Here is a 5,741-nt window from a genome sequence, read left to right on the forward strand (position 1 = left end):
CACTGAGCACTCCAGCCTGGGAAACCGAAGGATGACCTGTACTCAAAGTAAATAAATAAATAAATTAAGTGTTGGACAAGAATATGGGAAAATTAGAACCTTATACATTGCCTGCGGTAGAAATGTAAATGATACCAGTACCTGAGGAAAACAGTTTGGCAGTTTTGTCAAAAGTTAAACATAGAGTTACCATATGACCCAGGAATTTTACCTCTAGGATATATCCAAAAGAACTGAAAAATATGTCCAACAAAAACTTGTATATGATTTCATAGCGTATATTATAGTGAAAGAGTGAAAAACCCAAATGTCAAACCAACTGATGAATGGATAAATAAAATGTGGCATATCCATCAGTGAAATATTATTCAGCCAGCAAAAGACAATGAAGGCCAGGCAAGCGGGGCTTTGCCTGGTAATCCCGCACTATCGGGAATGCCAAGGCAGGAGGACATTGAGCCCAGGAGTCTGAGACCAGCCCTGGGCCACCTGATGAGACCCCGTCTCCCTTAAAAGAAAGATTGCAAAAGAGCAAAGCTCAATTGAGTAGGAGCAGTGGGCTGAATTCTCTTCAGATGCCAGGTGTGGCTGTGGGCGAGCTGGGTAGTTCAGTAGTGTTCAATGCAGTTTGCCCATCACTAACAGAGTGCTCCACTTCACTTATATTGAAGGGTTTTTTATTTGAATAAAAGGGGTTCCCTAGCTAAAAAGAAGATTAAAGCCCTGGCCCATTGATAACCAAAGAACTCGCTCCTCAACTCCTAACTCCAGACGTTTGAGGAAAGCTGGTGTCCAGGAAAGGCCTGGGGTCAAAGCCTGACAGGACCAGTGCCCAGAGTGCCCCATGCCAAGCACTGGGTGACTGGAGCCCCTGAATTTCTAGCACAGCTCCACTAGTAAGTGCTCCCTCTGGCAACAGCCTAGCTCAGGGGAGCATTGATATATTCAAAAGTTCATGTTCCAACTTATATACCTTGATCAAGATGTCTTTGCTGCCTGGCTCTTCCCAGAGGGGTGAGCCAAGGCACTGTCTTCAGGTGCTCAGGTCACAGACATGTAAACATACTCAGTTCTTGAGGGCTCTGCTCTCCACTTTTTTTTTTTTTTTTTTTTGAGATGGAGTCTCACTCTGTCACCTAGGCTGGGAGTGCAGTGGCATGATCTCAGCTAACTGCAACCTCCACCTACTGGGTTCAAGTGATCCTCCTGCCTCAGCCTCCTGAGTAGCTGGGATTACAGGCACCCACCACCACGCCCAGCTAATTTTTATTTTATTTATTTTTTTGAGATAGAGTCTCACTCTGTTGCCCAGGCTGGAGTGCAGTGGTGCGATCTCGGCTCACTGCAAGCTCCGCCTCCCAGGTTCATGCCATTCTTCTGCCTCAGCCTCCTGACTAGCTGGGACTACAGGCGCCCACCACCACGCCCGGCTAATTTTTTGTATTTTAGTAGAGACGGGGTTTCACTGTGTTAGCCAGGAAGGTCTCGATCTCCTGACCTTGTGATCCACCCACCTCGGCCTCCCAAAATGCTGGGATTACAGGCGTGAGCTACCGCGCCTGGCCCGCCCAGCTAATTTTGTATTTTAGTAGAGACAAGGTTTCGTCATGTTGGCCAGGCAGGTCTTAAATTCCTGACCTCAGGCGATCCGCCCACCTTGGCGTCCCAAAGTGCTGGGATTACAGGCTGCTTTCCTCTCTTGACTCAGCTGAGATCTTGAGCTCAGTATCTTTCAAAGGACAGCATCACAGCAGTGTGGGAGAAGAGAGACATCACATTGTGACTTTTGTAGGGGAACAGTACAAAGGAAGGAGAACTAGTGACTATCTCTGTGCCAGACACACAGGAGCAGGCACATATGTAATTTAACTTCCTCTTCAAGACATCCTTAAGCAGTAGATGATGAGACATACCTGAGACACTCAGAGCTTGCGCATTGAGGAACTGGGATTTACACCCAGGACCATGTGATTTGAAAATCTGTGCTCTGGAGAAGCTGGCACCTCACCCAGAGTTTTCACCTTGGCCCCTCTACTGGACCATTTTAGCTTCCACAATTTACACATTCACTTATTCATTCATTCACTCCATAAATGTCCACAAATAGTCATTTGGTGCCTGGTAGGTTGGTAGACAACAGAGAACAAACCTGAATACTTGAATGAGCCCTGCCCTCAAGGATTTTCACTATCATGGGAGCCAGGCCTGGAATGAAACATAACACCAAAAGTTAAGTTAATTACATCCCCAAAGGAGGCTCTGTGATGGTGTGGCCAGTTGGCCAACAGTATTTTCATTTATTTATTTATTTATTTTATTTTTTGAGATGGAGTCTCGCTCTGTCGCCCAGGCTGGAGTGCAGTGGCCAGATCTCAGCTCACTGCAATCTCCGCCTCCTGGGTTTACACCATTCTCCTGCCTCAGCCTCCCGAGCAGCTGGGGCTACAGGTGCCTGCCACCTCGCCTGGCTAGCTTTTGTATTTTTTAATAGGGACGGGGTTTCACCGTGTTAGCCAGGATGGTCTCGATCTCATGACCTCGTGATCCGCCCGTCTCGGCCTCCCAGAGTGCTGGGATTACAGGCGTGAGCCACCACGCCCGGCCGGTATTTATTTATTTACTTATTTACTTCTTTATTTGAGACAGACTCTCACTCTGTCATCCAGGCTGGAGTGCAGTGGCGTGATCTTCGCTCATACTGCAATCTCCGCCTCTGGGATTCAAGCGATTATCCTGCTTCAGCCTCCCAAGTAGCTGGGACTACAAGTGCGTGTCACCACGCTTGGCTATTTTTTTGTATTTTAGTGGAGACGGGGTTTCACCGTGTTAGCCAGGATGGTCTTAATCTCCTGACCTTGTGATCTGCCTGCCTCAGCCTCCCAAAGTGCTGGGATTACAGGTGTGAGCCACCGTGCCCAGCCGGCAAATGGTTTTAATATGAACATAAGGATTCAAAAGTTTCGTATGATGGGGCAAATACATTGTCAATTCTTCACTCATGCCCTACCCTGTCCTGGAGGCATGTGGGATGTGGAAGAATGAGCAACCACCATCAGAGAGAGCTGCAGGGGAAGTGGCTTTCGGGGTCATGGCTTCTTCTCAGCCACAGCAGGAAGTGGAGGGAGGACTTGCTGAGCAGGCCGAGGTTTAGAGGAGTTTATTGGCTACAGAAATTTGGTTTGAAAGGCCGGGCGCGGTGGCTCAAGCCTGTAATCCCAGCACTTTGGGAGGCCGAGACGGGCGGATCACGAGGTCAGGAGATTGAGACCATCCTGGCTAATACGGTGAAACCCCGTCTCCACTAAAAAATACAAAATAACTAGCCGGGCGACGAGGCGGGCGCCTGTAGTCCCAGCTACTCGGGAGGCTGAGGCAGGAGAATGGCGTAAACCCGGGAGGCGGAGCTTGCAGTGAGCTGAGATCTGGCCACTGCACTCCAGCCTGGGCGGCAGAGCAAGACTCCGTCTCAAAACAAAAGAAAAGGAAAAGAAATTTGGTTTGGGAGGGCTCTGTAGGAATAGTTTTTGGAAAAGGAACAGTGGGTGTCTGAGTGACAGTGAGTTTTGAAATGAGAAGGTAGATGATCAGAGTAATCAAGAATCACTCTGTTGAGTGAGACATTTCGGTCCCAATTGGAACTATGGGGTGAACAAATTTCTTTTTTTTTTTTTTTTTTTTTTTTTTTTTTTTGAGACGGAGTCTCGCTCTGTCGCCCGGGCTGGAGTGCAGTGGCCGGATCTCAGCTCACTGCAAGCTCCGCCTCCCGGGTTTACGCCATTCTCCTGCCTCAGCCTCCCGAGTAGCTGGGACTACAGGCGCCCGCCACTTCGCCCGGCTAGTTTTTTGTATTTTTTAGTAGAGACGGGGTTTCACCGTGTTAGCCAGGATGGTCTCGATCTCCTGACCTCGTGATCCGCCCGTCTCGGCCTCCCAAAGTGCTGGGATTACAGGCTTGAGCCACCGCGCCCGGCCGGGGTGAACAAATTTCATACTTCGGTTTCTGAAGCTAGTGGTAAAACTATTTTCAGTCCAGGGAACAAGCTATGGTCTCTGCTCAGGGTAGCAAATAGAATATGGAGAAATTATGTTAGGAAGTGGGGTTGGGAAAGTCAGCCACAAACCAGGCTGAGACACCTGCATTGTTTAAACTGTAGGAGGAACTTAGCATGTAGTGAAAAACTTGAATTCTGGTTGGTTTTTCTTTTCTTCTTAGCTGTACAGCAGTCTGACCATTTAGTAAATACTTTCTCCCCTTTGAACTTTCTGTCCCCTATTACTATTTCCGGTTCCTATCTGGTTTAACAGAGAGGTAGCATGATGCTGTGAAAAGAATAGTCCCAGCTACTCGGGAGGCTGAGGTAGGAGAATGGCGCGAACCCAGGAGGCGGAGCTTGCAGTGAGCCGAGATCATGCCACTGCACTCCAGCCTGAGTGACAAGGTGAGACTCTGTCTCAAAAAAAAAAAGAAAAAAAGAATATAGAGTATGGTAACAGTAGACAAGAATGTAGGCACTAGATTAAAAGTCCCAGTTCCATAGCCAATCAGGGAGAGAATTAGCCAGGACTTAAATGCAAGATTTAGAACTCCAATTTTCCCATGCTTCACTGCAACATCATATAATGCAAAGCCCGACTTACTTAACTTCCCTGAGCTTTGGTGTCATCATCTGTACAAATACCTTTCTTAACAATATCTACCTTACTGGTGGTTGTAAAGATTGAGTGACACGAGAAGCCCATAGCAGAGTGCATGACCAGGGTGTGATGATTACATTTTTTTATCATTACATTAAAAAAACTACCTGGCTCTGTGACTGCACATGGTAGGTGCTCAAATGAATATCCTACCACACATGCTAGGGGCCTAAATTTTCCCCCGCCCCAATAATTTGTATATTGAAGTCCTAACTCTAGCACCGCAGGATGTGACTGTATTTGGAAACAAAGTCTCTGAAGAGGTAACTGAGTTAAAATGAGGTCATTAGAGTGAGTCCTACTCTAATATGACTGCTGTCCTTATAAGAAGAGGAAATTTGGCCGGGCACGGTGGCTCAAGCCTGTGATCCCAGCACTTTGGGAGGCCAAGACGGGCAGATCATGAGGTCAGGAGATCGAGACCATCCTGGCTAACACGGTGAAACCCCGTCTCTACTAAAAAAATATAAAAAACTAGCTGGGCGAGGTGGCAGGCACTTGTAGTCCCAGCTACTCGGGAGGCTGAGGCAGGAGAATGGTGTAAACCCGGGAGTCGGAGCTTGCAGTAAGCTGAGATCCGGCCACTGCACTCCAGCCTGGGCGACAGAGTGAGACTCTGTCTCAAAAAATAAATAAATAAATGTTAAAAAAAAAAAAAAAAAAAAAAAAAAGGGCCAAAAAAAAAAAAAAAAGAAGAGGAAATTTGGACACAGACACGCACAGAGGGAAGTCCATGTGCAGTCACTGGGAGAAGGCCACAATCTACCAAGTGAAGGAGATAGGCCTCAGAAGGAACCAACCCTGCCTATACCGTATCTCAGATTCCCAACCTCCAGAATTGTGAGAAAATAAATTTCTGTTGTTTAAGCCACCCTGTCTGTGGTACTTTGTTTTTTTGTTTGTTTGTTTGTTTGTTTGTTTGTTTTGAGACGGAGTCTGGCTCTGTAGCCCAGGCTGGAGTACAGTGGCCGGATCTCAGCTCACTGCAAGCTCCGCCTCCCGGGTTTACGCCGTTCTCCTGCCTCAGGACTACAGGCACCCGCCAC

The sequence above is a fragment of the Rhinopithecus bieti genome, unplaced genomic scaffold (assembly GCF_001698545.2).
Source record: "Rhinopithecus bieti isolate Rb0 unplaced genomic scaffold, ASM169854v2 scaffold_13029, whole genome shotgun sequence".
Classification (NCBI taxonomy): domain Eukaryota; kingdom Metazoa; phylum Chordata; class Mammalia; order Primates; family Cercopithecidae; genus Rhinopithecus; species Rhinopithecus bieti.